At 38.5% G+C, this 19,538-nt stretch overlaps 1 protein-coding gene and 1 pseudogene across 2 annotated transcripts in view; one reads left to right on the top strand and one right to left on the bottom strand.

Annotated features, from left to right (window-relative positions):
• SAMSN1 (SAM domain, SH3 domain and nuclear localization signals 1) overlaps positions 1–19,538 on the top strand; it is a 131,859-nt gene that overhangs the window by 61,716 nt on the left and 50,605 nt on the right. The window lies entirely within an intron of this gene.
• On the bottom strand, positions 9,957–10,072 carry LOC115941657 (U2 spliceosomal RNA; annotated as a pseudogene).

Genomic DNA, 19,538 nt, shown 5'->3' with positions numbered 1-19,538 from the left:
TCCTTAGCTGTAAAATAAATGGATAAGACTAGGTAACCACTAAGATCTCTTTCAGGGATAAATATTTATGAATCAACTTTGTGAAGGAATAAATAGCTGTTGAGGATTATATTAAGTCATCATCTTGGGGATGGGACTTAATTCCCATGAAAATATTCCTAAACTTAGAGCCTTATATTTTGAAAGGTAAAATGGTAAAAACCTATCACCCAATTTTAAATAACTAGGCAATGTGTGGTGGTCTAACTTGGGTGTTTTGTCATTGCACACTTACTAGAACTCAATGCTGTTTGGATCTGAAAGGTTGATATAGCTTCATTTATGAGAGGGACTTAGGGAGCTCATTCTAGATGAGAATCAGAGGCCTTGGGAAACTGAAGGTTTGAAGGAGAGAAATGACATTGGACGAAAGAAGTGCAGCACATCTGATGATTCCAAATAAAATATGTTTCACAATTTTGCTAGAATATTATGTCCTAAAACTGTATTTCTCAATGTGTGGTTCCATGAACCAAGGGCATCAGAATCACTGAAGGCATTTGTTACTAAGGTCTACCTATGCCAGACTTACTGAATTAGAATTTCTAGGATGGACATTCTTTAATAAGCTCCACAGGTGATAGTTTTATGCTCACCAAAGTTTGAGAATCACCTCTGAATAGAAGAAAACAATTCATGATTCCCTGATTTTCCATTTAATCTTCACCCAACCAAAAGTCTTTTTGATAGATAGATAGATGATAGGTAGGTAGGTAGGTAGGTAGATAGATAGATAGATAGATAGATAGATAGATAGATAGATAGATAGATAAATAGATAGACAATCTCACTTAATTTAGTAAGACAAAAACCCTGTAAAGTAGATAATTCAATTTTCCAAAAGAGACAGTAGGGCTCTGAGGATTGAGGAATTTGCCCAAGCTCTGTTCCAGAGCCAAGCTGGGAGTTCAATCAAAGTCTTCTGAATCCTATTCCTATAAAATTGTTACATCACCTTAAGGACCTCATGCTCAGAACACAGCAAAGGAATGCACTAGGCAGCCCTTGGGAACTCTCAGTACTCAAAGCCCATGTGATCAGCCTACTTGAAAGTGTACAGAGCCTCTAATGGATGCACCTGATAAATCCCCAGAGGTAGTTCAGTGCTTTCCAAACTGACTTGGTGAAAACTCCCATCAGAGAGTGTTTGGGGCTTTTGATAAATCACAGAGCAGAAAAATCCCCAGATAAAGGATAACAAACCACCAGGCCACTTACCCTATATCTTCCAGATTTTATAAAATACTTCTGAATGTAAATAACTCTTTGATTATGATATAATTTTCTTTAGTAACTGTAATGGAATCCGATTTTCTTAATTAGATCATAGTTCTGTTCTTTCAAGCTTAACATCCAAGATGGATTAAAAAGCCACATTTTTGCAACTTTCTTCAAATTATGGGTAACTCTTTTCTATGCTGCCATTTTCCAACCCTCTTTTCTGCCAACTCCTCCTTAGTATGGATGTTTTAGTGGGTTGCCTTCTTATGGTTCTAGTGCTCATGGAACTCTCTCCCAACACTTCTGTATGACCTAAAGCCCCTGACACAACATTCTATCCAATCACTGAGGAACAAAAGTCCCCTGTCAGAGGATTAAAGAAAATGTCCAGTATTGTTAAGTATGCAACCCACTTATTTTAGTATTTCCAATATCATTTGGTCATGACTCTAAATCCTAAGATGTTTGAACCAAGCTGATGGGTTTGGAAGGGATCTCAAGGTGGTGTGTGCATGTGTATCTGAGTGTGTGTTTCTTTGCATCAAATAACATCAGCATAACTCAAAAAGAAACATGTGAAAAAGGTTTCATTTGATTCACTATGGCCAACCCCTTCTGTCTTTATCGTTATTCTAAACCAGTAAATTGTCAGAGGCATTATATGGTGGTAGTCATATATGATGCAATAGGGTTTTTCTTTTTTCTTTTTTTAATGTTCCTTTAAATGTCAGAATAGGTTGTGGGAAATGAAAATCACTGGTGTTAAATGGTAACAAAACTGATGATTTTGAAATATTTATGTTAAAAGGCTTTTTGAAATTGAGTACTTAGCTTCTGTAATGTGCTTTTCCTGACAGTCTGCAACCGTTGGATATCTTTATTCACCACAATTAGTAAATTTGATGGCTTTATTTATTGTGCATTAATTCAGTTCTGATAAAAGTGGAGAAAAGTCTCCCTTGACTAAAATACAATTGAATTTAAATTCAACCAAAGAACCGCAGTGCAAATGTGGTTACTGCCAATGAGTTGTCAACCAAAGCAACAGTATGGACTTTGTATCTGAAAAAATTGTTAGAAAGGTGAGGTTACAGCTTTATCAGTAACAAAAACAGGACTAATTTAAAAAGTCAGTCTCTATATATGAAATTGGAAGTGAATAAATTATGGTATGTCCCTGTTCTTTCCATTGTCTAGACATATGCCCTGCTCCCCACCCCACTGACAAGGAGACATAGTACCATGGCTTGCCTTTTGAAATTAAACATAGCAGCCCATTACCAATATTTATTAAACCCCTACTATCTACTGAATGTTTTTGCAATTTTAGTGTGGCTAGCCTTGTACTTAGAAGTTTTGTAGCATGGTATAAGGGGAACGCATTAGACTTTAGCAGAAGGAACCCTGAGGTTAAATTTGGAATCCATGGCATACACAGTCACATTACTGTCTGATCCCTAGTTGCTTCTTCTGCATGGTGGGGAAAACAGAGCCCTCCTCCCAGACTTATTGCTAAGATGGTAAGAGATATTTTATATGAAGGTGCTCAGCTCTCTGCCTGGCATAAATGGTGACCCAAAACCCCAAGAACTGATGTTAAAAGGAAACATGTATTTTGGAAAGCTGCATCTCAACACCAGTGTGGCAATTATAGATCCAGGTGTAAATGGAGCATTTTGTTGAGCTCTTTGACTTCCTTTTGAACTTTAATACTGTCTCTGAACCTCTCAGTATGGCTGCTAGTGTGCATGTTAACATTATCAATAGAGCATCAATAGTTGAAGATACTTTCCATACATCTTGAAGACCTCTGTATGATACACACAAAGCAAAATGTGTTTTCTTCTTAGCTTTACATGTTTCATTGCACATCCCTTCTGTTTTTCTCCCCTTCACCTCTGCTCAATTTCAATAACTTCTCCAGTTGCATCTCCATCCCTTCGAAGCCTGCATACTATCTGGTAAGTTTGTGCTTGCTACAACTTCTCCTCTCAGGTTGGTTTTGAGTTTACCCTCCTCTGCCTTCAATTTCCTTCTCTAACCGCTCCTGAATAATACTCCATTGGGGTCTTAGGAGGAAGTAGTAGTGTAGTGAGGCTTTGGAAAAAAATTACGACATAAAAAGTGGGGAAAGGAAAGAGACCAAAAGAAGGGGTAGAGGACAAAGGTGAGGAGGTGGCCCATGCTCTAGTTATAAAACCAAGGTTTATATGCACAGCTGACTGCTAAAGAAATGAGTGGTGCTGCTTTTGGCTTGCAATTTTCTCCCTTAATTCCCTTTGAACTTTATTCTGTATAAAGGATTTGCTCTGTGGGACAGTGGACCCAGACAGGCCTGGGTTCAGTCCTTGTTAGCTTTTTAACTGTAGGTGAGTTCGCTGTTTTGTGCTTCAGTTTCCTCTTTGTAAATGAGGAGATGATAATACTCCATACAGTTGTTCAGAAGATTAAATGAGTTGCAGTGATCTATAGCTGGATATCAGTAAATGTTACTCAATTGCATGGGCTCAGAACTAGCCATCTCTTTCCTTCTGAAGTCCAGATAATATATGCAAATCAAACTTTTTTTTAAATGGAGACATTCTCGGGCGCCTGGGTGGCTCAGTTGGTTAAGCGACTGCCTTCGGCTCAGGTCATGATCCTGGAGTCTCAGGATCGAGTCCCGCATCGGGCTTCCTGCTCAGCAGGGAGTCTGCTTCTCCTTCTGACCCTCCCCCCTCTCATGTGCTCTCTCTTTCTCATTCTCTCTCAAATAAATAAATAAAATCTTTAAAAAAAATAAAAATAAATGGAGACATTCTCCCATGCTAGGCACACAGTAAGTACTAAAAAATTGTGTTTGGAGAACGGAGTGGAAAAATGAATGAATGCCAGTGGGTCGCGTATCTAACACAGTCACCCCATGTAGACATATAGGGTATTTGGGGTTTACTTCCGTTACCGTTCTTCATTGTGCCTGTACCATTGTTCGGTCTTCCCCTATTTGGGTATTGTGACCACCACTGATACTGACAGAGTTATCAGGTACAGAGACAGGACGCCCCTTTATCCATATCCACGTGCACAGCCCCTCCCAAATATCCTAGAGCCAGTCTTTCCTTGGAGAAAATGTGTTTTGCGGGATGAGAAATCATCACACAATACTGATTAAGGCTTCCAACCTCTAAAAAGCTATTTTTGTAGGAATCACTAAGTACAGAACCCCCTGTTGTTTGTGTACCCAGCACTTGTCACTGTGGAAGAAGGTCACGTGACAACAGCAGGCCCTACGTGTGCATCGCGACGAAGGGGCTCGGGCTCTCAGTCAGTGTTGCCCTTAGCTAGCTCTGCTTCCTTCAGTCAATCCTCACCATTCTCTCTGAGCCTTAACTTTCCCAAAGGAATATCAGAATTTTATATCTCAGTGTTCAAGACGTCTGAATACTAAAATCGTGTACACAAGTTTTTCCATGTTTATTTAGGAAGAGTCTTAATTTAACAATCTCATGATTTTTAAACTCATTATACTATATACTTCATGCGTAAAACAAGGGTAAGTCATGTTAAAGGACTCCTTCAATACAATACAATCTGAAACATATACTTTACATGTTTGGTTATGTTATAAAACTAATATATATTCTTTAAGTAAGCTCCATGTCCAACGTGGGTCTTAAACTCAAAAACCCCAAGATCAAGAGTCGCATGCTCTACCAACTGAGCCAGCCAGGTGCCCCCAAATTAATATTTCTGTAACATCAGTTATGATATTCAGTAAGTGGAAGTTATTGAGACATGTTTTATATTCACTAAATTATTTACTCATATATGCAAGTACAACACGCTGTGTCTCAGGAGGTTATGATGAAATGGCAGAATGTGATTCAGAATGCCTTAACAGTGGCTTCTTGCTCTCTAGTGAATTCTATCACTTTAGTAAAGATATATCACTTGTAAAGTGTGTGTGTGTGCATTTATGTTGCTTAAAATACTGAAAACATACTCAAGTCTTCTGTATTTGTAACAGGATCTATTTAAACCATTTAAGATCAGAAACAGCTAGAGGGTATATAGCCTTACAAGTGTCAGAGGTTTGGATGCCACCTACTCCAATTAAAAAGTCATTTGCTTGCATCAGAGCTGCCAATTATCATCACAATTCATGATATTTCTAGGAAATATACCTAACAGAAATACCAGCTCTACTCCAGCATCCCTACTATTGATCTTAGTGACAGTATGTGTCTTAACAAGTTTTTTACTTGCCTAGGAATAGACATTTCAAAATACAGATATAAATTAGTTTCTCCAATTAAGATAAAGATCAAAGAAAACCATTCTGGGAACTCAAATGGCTTGCTACTGGAAAATTAATTCTATTCATTTCATGGTTATGAGATTTTCAACTGAATTATGTTTTTTTATCAATATCAAAATATCAATATTGAAATCATTTGAAGTGTCTGTATCATAGTATGAGTACTGTCATTTTTCATTGTGACCTTCCCGTCACTAAACAAGGGAGTCTGGAAGGATTGAATTTCAAAGTGTGCCCCTTTCTTTATCCAGGTAACATTATATAGACAGGAGAGCTCTACTATAACATTTTGAGTCAAACTAAGAGAAGGAGAAGAGTGATCTTTTCTCCATCCTTTTTGTTTATTTCATAGACGAGGAGATCCTAAGTATAGTGGTCAATGAGCTTTGGAAATTTTGCAAATTCTCTCCATTCCCCATCTCCAGTCTAAGCTCCACATTTCAGCGAGAGCCTTCTGTCTCACACACACATCTGGTCATGTCACGCTCTTGTTTTGGCAATCAGTTCTTCAGTAATTCCCATCCCATACAAATGTGTGCTCCCATTATATTCAAATCTATACTCTTTAGTATAGTGCATTGGTTTCCTAGGGCTGCCATAAAGTAGCACTAACTGAGGTGGCTGTCTCACTGTTTTCTGGAGGTTAGAAGCCCCAAATCAAAGTGTTGGCAGGGCCATACTGTCCCTAAGCTTTTACAAAAGGATTCTTCCTTGACTTCCAGCTCCTCATAGCCCCAGGTGTCCCTAGCTTGTGGTAGAATAACTCCAATTTCTGCCATCTTCACATGGACAGCCTCTCTCTGTATGTTTCTCCTTAGTTTTCCCTCTGTGCATGCATGTGTCCAATTTCCCTCATTTTTTAAGGACACTGGTCATATTGATTTAAGAGCTCACCTACTCCAGTTTTCAACTGCAGCAACCCCATTTCCAAATAAGGTCACATTTCGAAGTACCAGGGGTTAGGATTAAACATAGCTTTGGGGCGGGGCGGGGGGGGATGATACAATTCAACCCATAACACATGACCTCCAAACCATTCATGGCCTGCCTTTAAACCATCTGGCAGCCCCATCATCTGCCTTTCTCTTTGTTTACCATACACACTTGCTATAAAAATTACTCCCACTTCCACACCACAACAAATATATACTCTTCTCATTGCTAGAATGTTCTTTTTCCTTGTCTGCCCAGCAAATTCCCCATTGGCTCAATATTACCTCAAACATTGCTTTCTTAGTGAATTATTTCCCTACTTCTCCAGACAAATTAGCAATTGTCTATTTTTTCCACACATTGCAACCTGGATTGATACAGACTGTGTTACATTGGATTCTCATTGTGTCTTGGTCTGCCTGTCTTCTTAGTAAAGTCTTGAAAGGCAGTGCCCATGCCTTTCCATCTCTGGACACCTGGCAGAATGCCAAGCCCACAGGAGACATTCAATAAATACTTATTAAACAAATAAGAGGGGCTGTCCTCCACATCTTGGAGCACAAAAATGATAAGAGAAGCCCAGAAGCAACATTTTATGCCTATGGGGGATTCAAATCCCACTCAGTCTTCTCTCTGTCTACCTACTAGAGGGATTATGCCAAGTTCTCCTCACCAGTGCAAGAGGAAGTCATAGGAAATGCCTTGACACATGTTAAGGGTTTCCAAGCTGGTGGCCAGAGCTGCAGTGACTTAAAGACCAGCGACAGATGTCACAGTTTCTAGACTGGTGCCTTCTCGAGGTGGTACTGTGTAGTTTCCGTTCACCTACTGATTGCCAGAAGAGGAGCTGACCTTTGCTGGTACAAAGAAGTTGGCTTTGCATGTGAACCATATGACATACTTACCAACTGCACAAAGAACTAGAAACAAAATCCATGTTTTTCCCCTAAATATATTATCATGTAAAGGAAGTTTCTTTTCTCTTTTAAAGAAGAAGTGTTAGTTTTCCAAAGAACCATCTCCACAGGATGAGTTGATAAGTTTAAGTCAAGCACTTAATATTCAGAGAATTATAGGGCCAGGATTTTAGTGGAGATGAGACCAATATAATTTCTTTCAATAGCTTGTAAGGAGGTATTTCATTTCAATGAATGTTTTGCAGGAAAGCTCACGGGCTCAATTAAAAGTCCTAGAATCAGGGGCTGACTTGGGAGAAGAGGAAATTCAAATAATCAGTTTCCCATATGCATAAAATCAGGATAAGCACTTCATAGGAAAGCTGTTAGGGTAAAATAATTTATGTTAAAAGGTGCTCAAGCCTTGGAAAAGAATGTTATATAAATCAATAATATATCATTATCATCATTAGGAGGTATGTTGACATATCTTATGCATTTCTCCATAAAGGAGAAGGTATTTTATGAAGTGGTTTGTAGTCTGTATGCTGCGAAATTTTTGCAAGATGTTTTTCTGATAATGTCTAATTAAACATTTATTCTGCCTGCCACAATCCCTCTTGGTTTTTAGGAGTATGCATTCTGATATTTTGATCCTGATACTTGTTAGTCCAAAGGAGATGGCCCCTAATGGGGGCAAACCTATAGAGTTTAGTGTGTTCACCCATTCAACAAATGCTTCCGAAGCCTCTCTCTGTGCCAGGCTCTATGCGAGTGCCAGCAATAAGCCTGGCCTCTGCGTTCTAGGTAAGCAAAGCAAGCAAACAGACTGAATGGTGTCCAAGCACAGCGAAAAGACCAACATGACCAGGTCGGAGAAAAGAGGAGAGCGGCACAGAGAGGCAAAGGCCAGAGATGTTGAGGGGAACATTCCCATGTTCCGGTCATGGGAAAGAGCGTGGAGTTTGTTTGAAGTGCATTTGCAAATCCACAGTTAAATGCTTATCCCCAAAGGTAAGTGAAAGTAGAACTGAATTCCCCTGTAGAAATTTCCCCTACTTGGTGGCAGAGGGTAAGTAGCATATTCAAATATCACTAGAGCATGTGACAATGAGAGAACATCAGGTTAAACTAGCAAGGACATCATGTGCAGGCTTTGGAAATCAGAGGCTTGAACAGGTTACCAAGAAGTTGGGTCACACTGTGACCACATCCCAGAATGAGAGTGGGGCTTGAATCCCTAGCGATTTCATGTTTTTCTACCTTTGTGTCTGAAGGAGAAAGAATGAAACTAGCATTTGTTAAGACCTTCTCTGTGTGAGGAATTTTATAGATGTTTTCTGATTTAAACTCAACTCTTAAGAAGAAATATTTCCCCCTTTTACCAAGGAGGAAATTGAAACTTTGAAAGGTCAGATGTTGGTCCCCAGTTATATAGCTTGTCTGAATTCAGACCTACATCAGTCCTCCAAAGCACACATGTTCTCCTCACACCACAGGACCTCTAAGGATGGGCAGCATGAGGAAAAGCAGACCCCAAGGCAGGCTTGCTCAACAGAGGACTAGTCACCAGAATGTATAACTGCTGTAGGGGCCACTTTCGGTGGTTAGAATCCTGTGCCCTTGAAAAGAAATAGGGAATCCAATATTCTCTCCAACTAGCTATTAATTTTCAGTTAGTCAGTTTTCTTGGGCTGCTGGGCGCAAATGTTAACATGGTTCTTTGGTTCACCGTACTACAGATCAACAAAGAAAACCAGACTTTCATTTCTCAAAAGTATAGGAGAAAAGTTATGGAAAATTTTCTTGCTAGAAAGGAGAATAGAATTGAGTTGTGAGTAACATACTTGTAGAGTCCTGGAAATGACCACCTGATTTTTCCCTTCCCAGAAATGACAAATACAGATGCTTTAAAATTAGAATGCAGGGGGTGTTTCTGAAGAGCTGCGCCTCACTGTGGCTTCACACTTTATGTGGAAACCTTACTTTGTGTGTGTTTGGTCAGGGAGGATAATGTGTATTTATTTACAATGTACCTGATCTCCTAAGAGGCTCTTCCATTACCCTTTTTATTAAGAGAAAAAGAAGGAAGTCCATCCAAATGAACATATACATGTTATTTATACATTCATACCACATGCAGACATATACACACATGTATATGTGCATATGCATGTGATGTGTGTATGTGTATATATATGGCACTATGAAATTTGATTTTGCTATGGTAAACATTTTTACTTTAAATACATCCGCCACCATCATAGTCTATTTATTTCTTTTGTAATTAAACTAATATGTAATTAAAGTGTGTCTAATTGCATATTAGTTTAATCATAATTAAACTAATTATACTGTAGCCAAAGTTGAGGGAAGGAAGATCCCATAAAGGATTTTGATTCTTTAAATAGATAGGGTATTAGGGGCGCCTGGGTGGCTCAGTCGTTAAGCGTCTGCCTTCGGCTCAGGTCATGATCCCAGGGTCCTGGGATCGAGCCCCGCATCGGGTTCCCTGCTCGGCCAGGAGCCTGCTTCTCCCTCTCCCACTCCCCCTGCTTGTGTTCCCTCTCTAGCTGTCTCTCTCTCTCTCTGTCAAATAAATAAAAAATAAAATCTTTAAAAAAAAAATAGGGTATTAAACTGAGAGATACTACACTTGATCTTAGCCAAAAGGCCGAGAAGCGATAGGGTATACAATTACTGTCTCCCATAGCTTTACAGTTTTAGTGCAGTTTCAAATGGTAAGGTATGAAAAACAGTCTGGTCACTCTTGAATCTGCTGTAGATTTTTTTGATGAGTGAAGGTAGAAAGATAATAGAAATGATTTTGTTGTTCCAGTTTAAGAATACCTTTTCTGAGGAAAGGAACTCATATATATCTCTTCAGCAATATTTTATTAATTGCATTTTTCTTCAGTAGGTAAAGACAGGAAATCATGGTCTATTGATCAGAACAGTCTCCCTTCCTCCGTGCTTCTGGGGAAAGAAGTATGAATTAAGCAGGGGATTTTATTTTATTTTATTTTATTTTTGGTTTGCTGGGGTTTTTTTTATTTTAATTTTTTATTGTTATGTTAATCACCATACATTACATCACTAGTTTTTGATGTAGTGTTCCATGATTCATTGTTTGCATATAACCCCCAGTGCTCCATGCAGTACGTGCCCTCTTTAATACCCATCACCAGGCTAACCCATCCTCCCACCCCTCTTCCCTCTAGAACCTGAGACGATGGACTCTGAAAAGCAGGGATTTTAATAGTACATGTAAAGTATTTTTTACATGTGCTCAGATAAAAATTAACTAGAAAACACTTCTGTGCAGAGTTAGTTCAATCTGTTTGGTCAATATTGTACTATGGACAGAATTTCCTTTCAGCCTAATGACGTATGATCCAGGTGACACTGAATTATTTTCTTAGCTGAAAAATTACTTTGAAGACTTTTAATGAAATGTTAAGTTTTTTATTGTTGTTTTTATTATCTATAAAGAATTAAAAGGCAAAATATTTCACAAGACTGTGCTCATGAAGAGCATCTGCAAATGTCTACAGAGCACAAATACCTAAATGTGAGAATGGACTTGCCCTGGAAAAGCTTTGTGTTTGTGGCTGGGCTTCTTCCTACATGTCATGCCAACAGCCATGTCCTACGTCAATCTTAAAAATTATAAGGTAGGAGGGGTAGTGACAGGGATCAGTTTTGTGTGAGTGTGTACTTAGATGTATGTTCCCTATAATTAGGAGCTTAGCAAAATAAGATAAAGAGACACAAATATTTTAAAGGACAGAATGAAAGAGAGTCAGAGGTGATACAAATATGAAGAAACAGTTGGCGAAACTAGTGCTTAAATATAGTATATATATATATTACCTGCACACATTTACCAAAAAGATGAAAACCCACACCAACAAGAACACTCGGTAAAAGGAGGTGAGGGAGAGCTGCCAGCTAGCGTTAGGAACAGTGGAAGGTGAAGGAAGGACTAGAGCCAGTGGCAGCCTCAGCATCTTCAGCAAAGCATGTGCAGTGCAGCGAGGCAGTGTGCACTGAAGACCTCCTGAGCTGCAGCATTCAAAAGCTGCAGGGAAGCTACCTCCTCTCCCCCGCAACCCTCCTAGGACATGGGATGGTTATCACCCACCAAACCTGAATGGCCTCAGAGAATAGAACTCCAGAAACTGCCATCTGGGGGTCTTCTGCTAGGAAGGCTTCTTTGCTGCCTGCTCACCTAATAAGCCCACCCAGTTACAGAGCTACTAGTGAGGATTTTCATACCATGCTCTTAGTGATGTACCAACAGCCAAAGATAGCTAGGCATTTGAAGAAAGCCTCAAAGATGAAAGACAGAGATCAAAGCAAGCAGAAGAAAGAAATCAGAGAAAAACAAAGGCAATGAAAGGGACAGATGGAAAAGAAAATTAATGGTAATTAATGACATCAGAAAGAGAACATATTCCATTTATGTATTTAGTTCTTGGTGTCTAGTGCATGCCAGACACTTTTGTACTGATTTTATAATAAAAGCTCACTTAATCATCATAGTATTCCCTGAGGTGTGCACTACTATCATGTCCATTTAATAGAAAGGCGAAGGAACTTGCCAAGGACATCCTATTGAATGGCAGAGCCAGGATTTAACCCAGGTCATCTACCAGGTTCACAAGTGCACCCTCTTACCCAGTACATTTTACTGCCTTACCAAGAATTAAGAACAGGGGCGCCTGGGTGGCTCAGTCGTTAAGCGTCTGCCTTCGGCTCAGGTCACGATCCCGGGGTCCTGGGATCGAGCCTGGCGTCGGGCTCCCTGTTCCACGGGAAGCCTGCTTCTCCAGACTCTCCCACTCCCCCTGCTTGTGTTCCCGCTCTCGCTGTGTCTCTCTCTCTCTGTCAAATAAATAAATAAAATCTTAAAAAAAAAAAAAAAGAATTAAGAACAGAATGTTTTTCAAGATCCACTTTCTTTAGTTAGTTTTGATAATATACTTATTAAAATAAACCCCTGAAATAAAGTCTCAAAATAGGACCTCAGAAATAACCTATATCTATCTATGCTGCACCCCCTCCCCTAAGTGAATTATTATACTAAATGCTGTGTTCCTTACTCTTTCCTTTTTTAAACTGTGTATATGTGCTTTTTGTTTTTGTTTTGTTTTTTAAAGAGCATGTAATTCTTGCTACATGCTACATGTAATTCTTTTGGGAATGGTTCTTTTCACTTAATATTTTTAAGATTATCCATATGATTGAATAACAGTTGACTTCATTAGTTTTTACTGCTTTATTAAAAATAAAAAGAACAGAATGTTATAAAAAGAGAACATTCCGAACTTTTGCAAAATAAAATATTATAGTTTAAAATGTTTATTATATGAGTAGAAAAAGTAATGGAATTTCCTAGAATGTGAAAAAACAGAACAGAAAAGAAAAAGAAATGGAACAAAGAAGTATAAAAGAATGAAAGTATCGGACACCTGGATGGCTCAGTCAATTAAGCGTCTGCCTTCGGCTCAGGTCATGATCCCAGGGTCCTGGGATCGAGCCCCGCATCGGGCTCCCTGCTCAACAGTGAATCTGTATCTCCCTCTCTCTCTGCCCCTCTGCCTGTTTGTGCTCTCTCTCTCTCTCAAATAAATAAGTAATCTTAAAAAAAAAAAATGAAAGTAGGATGTCTAAAACTGCACTAACTAGATTTCCAGAAAGAGCGAACAGAGAAAAAGAGATGAAGAATTTATTAAAGAAACACAGACCAGAAAGTTGTGCGTTTCCATTTTGAAAGAGCCACTGAATGAATGTACAGGGGATGTAAAAATAACCCATATCAAGGCACATCATATGAGATTTTAGGACATACCAAGGATAAAGGGGAAACACAGAGAGAGACAGAGAGTCCATATACACTAAATCAGGAATCACAACGGCATTAAACTTCTCAATAACAACGCTGAAAGTTAGAGGACAACGGAGAGGCCTTCTAAATCCTAAGGAAAAATGAGGCTAGAATTCTATTTCCGGTCAAAGTACCATTCACATGTGAAGGATCTACAAGGACCTAGAACACTTCCATTCGGGAAAGTGTGTTTCTGCAAATGAGAGAAGAGACAACATTGATGATATGAGATTCAGGCCACAGAGTATCCAAATCAAGAGAGGATTGAGAAGTTCCATTTCAGCCTCAGCCCTGTATACTTAGAGAACAACCAGACCACCTTGGAACAGAGGAAAAAATAAACCTGAAATGTTGGAGCATTTGAAATTACAAAGTATGATTTCTATATTTAAATATTCAAAACTGATCAGTTGAGGGGCACCTGGGTGGCTCAGTCAGTTAAGCGTCCAAGTCTTAATTTCGGGTCAAGTCATGACCTCAGGGGTGTGAGATCTAGAACCCCATGTCATGCTCTGTGCTGGGCTTGGAGCCTGCTTAAAATTCTCTATCCTGCTCCCTCTGCCCCCCCACCCCAACACACACAGATGCTCACTCTCTCTTTCTCTAAAAAACTAATCAGCTGATAGATTTGTTGGGACATTTATCTGGGATATTTTAACAATACATAGGGAACCAACCATAAAAAAGGAATGTAGTCATCAGCTCTAAAAATGGACAAAAAGAGGAAACATAAAGCACTAAACACAATTTGATTTAGCCACAGACAATATTTACAAAATAATAATGACTAATGATTTAACTAAATAACTGGGGAATGAAAAGAGAACAAAATCCTCAAGGATAAAAACAGGAATCAATAGGTAATGTCTCATACATAAATCAAGAAAGTATGGGTCTATCATTGAAAAAAATGATAAACTGAGAAAAATGGTTTTAATACTGCAGGGAGTCAGCGAAAAATTTACTAGGAAGTCTGGGAGTAGAAAGGAAAGCTTTTGTTTTTTCAATTTTTTAGGGTAAGCATTTTAATTTTTACAAAACTTAAAATGCCATTTAGACGTGTTGAAGGAAAAAGTATTATAGAAATGTGAAAATTATGACCATAATTTAGATGTGACATTAAAGCAAGCAAAAACAGGTGAAATTAAGAGTGAAAGATTAAGAGAATAATGCATTTTAGAAACATAAATTTGGGAGCTATAGCTCCAGATCAAGGAGGAAATAGAATGTGCTCATGGTAGTAACTTCACAGATAGTATCAGTTTATAGATGAATACTTTTTTTTTTTAAAGATTTATTTATTTGACAGAGAGAGACACAGCGAGAGAGGGAACACAAGCAGGGGGAGTGGGAGAGGGAGAAGCAGGCTTCCCGCCGAGCAGGGAGCCGGATGCGGGGCTCGATCCCAGGACCCTGGGATCACGACCTGAGCCGAAGGCAGACGCTTAATGACTGAGCCACCCAGGCGCCCCTATAGATGAATACTTTATCAAAAGCCATCATCAGGGCACTTCAGAACCTAGGGAATTTCATAAAGTGTGGACAAGTCTAATTTATGCTCCTACCCTGATTTTTATAAGCATGAAATTATTATTAAAGATAGCATTGAGGGGCTCTTAACTCTTCTTAGAGTCACAACAAAGTAGCTTGGGTTGGAGAAGGAAAATGAAGTGGTATCAGGTGTCCCTGTGGTGCTAAGTCTTTAAGAGGGTTCTAGATGGGTTGCACACTTACTGGTTTCAAATTATTTTATACACGTAATAATTGAAACACTGTCTCCAACCAGTAGCTCAGCATTATTCTCCTCCCAGTCTTTATCATTTGGAACCTAACCCCCAAATAAATCATTTCTACTTTATAGCAGGTCTTTAAATATGCCAAAGCATAACTATGATAGAGAATGATGGTTACAAGCTGAGGCTTTGGATTGAATCCTGACTCTATCACTTCCTAGCTGTGCATACTGGACACTTTACCTAACTTCACCTGGAAGTTGACCATGGTAACATTAGACCAGCTCATGGAGATTTTCTGAGGATTACATTGGAAATATGAGTAAAACACTAAGTATAAGCATATAATAAGCACTCAAATGGATACTCATTATTATTAACTTTGAGAATAAGATTACTTCATGAGTATGGTAACTTTGAATCATAGATAGATGAAATTTTATTTTATTACTTGTGGCAACCACTTAGAAAGTATATAGTTACAATTTATTGAATAATCTGAATAATTTGTACTTATTTTGAACTTAGCTCTCCTAATTATTTTTGTCACTTTGGAACTGGTACACCTCATTTTGTGTTTACTAAGTCTTCTTTTATATTGTTTTCCAACATCTTGCCAGGCATAGATATGATCTTAGAAGTTATTTGTCTCTTTCAAGACAGTTTCTTACTGTATGATTCTTTAGGTTCCCCATTTATCTTAAACCATTGGTCCTTTTTATTTATCACAATTCTCTACTTCTTCTACAATTAAGATAATGAGATAAGGCTCTTGATTATCTTGTGGGAAATTTAAAATATGCAATAATATTGCAGGGTATCAGGCTCTCTCTCAAGAGGTTTTCCAAGACATCTAGCACCTGACCAGCAGCTCTCCTCTCTCAGAGGGATAGTATTTTGAGGATACCAAGAGTGGATCCCTTTTTGGGACATGGCAATTCATTAATTTATGGTAAGAAATACAATTGCAGTATTTCAGGTACTTGATGTCTATTCGAACAATGCATTTGTCTCCTGTAGACAGACCTACCCAAGGAACCAAATCATCATTAGGAGGTTACTTATTGAGCTTAAAATCAAAATAAAATTAAGAGAAATAGTTAGACAAATGTGTTGTTTACTGAAATCCAGCTAGAATTGCTTGCTGCATCCATCTCCGCAGGATGGATTATCTTGTCAGAGAATTAAAATACTTGAAGTTCGGGACGCCTGGGTGGCTCAGTTGGTTAAGTGGCTGCCTTCGGCTCAGGTCATGATCCCAGCGTCCTGGGATCGAGTCCCACATTGGGCTCCTTGCTCGGCAGGGAGCCTGCTTCTCCCTCTGCCTGCCTCTCCCCCTGCTTGTGTTCTGTCTCTCTGACAAATAAATAAAATCTTTAAAAAAAATAAATAAATAAAATAAAATAAAATACTTGAAGTTCACTGAAGCTCTCTTTCTTGAACCCAGATATTTGCCTCTGTTACACTCCTCTCTCTATGTGAGGCAGAATGAATTAAGATTTCCTCCTACCTTCCTAAGTGGTTTGGTCATCACCCCATCACCATTAATGAATGTATGAGAACTCTGATAAAACTCAGGCAAGGCACCATATCACAAAGAGAAATTAACAGATGAAATATTAATTTCTCATATAGACTTAATATGGGTTCTTGGAAAAAAAATTAATCCTCATGATACATATGCTTAATTTTAGGCCTCGTTGGGAAAAACAAACTTCTTTAGCTCTCATCTTAATACCTCCTGTTAGTAGGAGCAGAATTTTCTCTTCTCCCAATTATCTCTTCAAAAACTTTTCTTCATTCTGTAAAGCAGGTCCCTGGGCAAAGCAGAAAAGCCACTACAAGGCTTTTCAATTAGTAAGACATTAGAAGGGATTTCAAGAGCTTAGGGAAGGAGGTGGGTCCTTTATGAAAAAGGGTTAGTAAATAGGGACTCCAGAGACAGAATGGGTAAATGAATTGGAGAGCTAGGAAATCTAAGAGATTCACAGAGAATTCACCATTTCTCCCTGGCTCCACTGCCTTCATCCCCACTTTAAGTCTGGGAGAATATCCATACCACCATTTCTCTGTAAACCCCCAAGTCTAAACAAGGAGGTGTTTTATCCATCGTATTGTAAGAATAATCTAGATATGTAGAGGGTACAACACCCAATATGTTGTATATGGTCAAATGACTTTGAAATTACCAACTGAATTATTGAGTAAAGAACTGCAAGAACTTCATCAGATCAATATGGTATTTGCTTCAAGAAATCCTGAGTTGGGATTTGTATGATAGTGTACGATCTCCACTTCCAGCAACCATAAACAGGCAAGAACACAGCAGCCCCACTGGGCTTCTTTCTATAAATTTCCCTTCCCCATTCTATAGAGAGAAACCTGCTCTGAGGAGCCAGAAAGAAAAGCAGAACTATCAGGTTTAAGTTGTTTTTATGACTGACTCCTTCTTTTCTTTATCACAAGTAACTAAATTCTGCAGATCTAAATGGAATACAATCCATTTTTTTCCATAAGATAATCTATCTTAATTAAATGTTAATTTCAGAGTTGTACTCCATGATTACAATCTTATTTCTCTTATTTTTCAAGTTCTTGGAAAATGTTTCTTTGTTGTCTTCCTCCAACAATGCATTAGAGATATAGTCGGAAGTATTTTAGGTTATAGTTACTAAAACAGCTTTTGGTCATGGTCGCCCCAGTAATCACAGAAGCATTAGATTTACTGTGACCAAGTCCACATGTTGGAGGTGTACACATTAAGGTGGTGTGGGGATCATAGTCCCATTTTTTTTTTAAAAGATTTTATTTATTTATTTGACAGAGAGACACAGCGAGAGAGGGAACACAGCAGGGGGAGTGGGAGAGGGAGAAGCAGGCTTCCTGCGGAGCAGGGAGCCCGATGTGGGGCTCGATCCCAGGACCCTGGGATCATGACCCGAGCCGAAGGCAGACGCTTAACGACTGGGCCACCCAGGTGCCGCCACAGTCCCATTTTAAAATATTTGATTTGAAAACTCTCCTTCCACTGAACAAATATAAGTGTCTAGGTATAGACTAGGATTAATCCAAACATTACTAATTTCAGTCTTCAACCTGATGGCAGGAAGCAAAGGAGGTCCTCAGGCAATCAAAATATCAGAATCAAAGACATCAGACCATATTTTGTTTTACCTATACTTTTCTGATTTGAATTTGATAGTTCATGTATTAGCAATCCACTAATAAATATTTGTTGAACTGCTAAAATAACTCTTCTATGTCCTCTTCATTTTCTCATAAAATATACCCCAAAGGCTGTTATTTGATTGCATTTCTTTAAAATTTTGACTCACCCTCTGTGACTCAGAAATAATGACAGGTATATATACCACAAAGTCCCAACCTTGTTTCACCCTGTTGGGGTTCTAAGACCATTAAGGTAATTTGTAAAAACAAAGAACCCAGACTGTTGTTTTGCAATTTCCCTGCTTCAGAACATGTCTTAAGCAACATGTGGGTTAGTGGTTTAATCATGATAGGGAGTTAGGTATGTTCAATACTCTTTACCCCATTCTTGTCCTACCTTTGACTTTGGAATTTGCTGGGTCATTCTGGTCACTCATTAAATATCCTGGTGGCCCCAGAATTCCATAATGTAGTAGATAACTGATTAAAAAAAAGAGAAAGAGAGAGAGAAAACATTTACTACCTTACTACCTGAGATTTTTTGAGTACCAAGTCGTTTAACATAGATTGTGATAGGACTTCAAATGTCTTTTAATATCTCCAGAAAATATTTTTCCTGAGTAGTAAAGAAGGTTAGGAAATTGCTTCTCCCATCTGTAATTCTGAAGGAAAAGATTGCTGTTTTACTTACATTTTAAAATATTTCTTAAAGTGTTAATGATGGTAAAGTGCCTAGAGATCATAAATTGCGATTTTATACACATTGCTCAAATGTAACACATTTGAAAACTGCAGATAGTCTAGTCCATGTATGTCCTCATGAATGTGAGTATTCTCTATTCTTTAGTTATCATTGCAGAAATATAATTTGTAGCAAACACCACCCCAACCTAAATATATGAAATCTCCTACTTTTTTAAGATCCACAAACATTTCTTGTCATAAGACATTCTATAAATGCTAAGTCATATAATAAGTACGCTCTTTACTGATATTTCCTTTTATTCTCCCTAAAACTCTATTACTATAGTTAAGTGCAGGTACTATCATTCTCATGTTGTTGATTGAACTTCACATTTGAATTAAATTTCTATTCACAGGTAAAGAAAGGGGGGCACTGAGGGTGCAAATGTTTCAGTTAAAAAATATATTTTTTTCGGGTGCCTGGGTGGCTCAGTTGGTTAAGCGACTGCCTTCGGCTCAGGTCATGATCCTGGAGTCCCAGGATCGAGTCCCGCATCGGGCTCCCTGCTCGGCAGGGAGTCTGCTTCTCCCTCTGACCCTCCTCCCTCTCATGCTCTCTGTCTCTCATTCTCTCTGTCTCAAATAAAATAAATAAAATCTTTAAAAAAAAAAAAAAA

This window comes from Leptonychotes weddellii, chromosome 1 (genome assembly GCF_054177405.1).
Source record: "Leptonychotes weddellii isolate Sample4059 chromosome 1, ASM5417740v2, whole genome shotgun sequence".
NCBI classification, from domain to species: Eukaryota; Metazoa; Chordata; class Mammalia; order Carnivora; family Phocidae; genus Leptonychotes; species Leptonychotes weddellii.
This window is presented reverse-complemented; position numbering and strand designations above follow the sequence as displayed.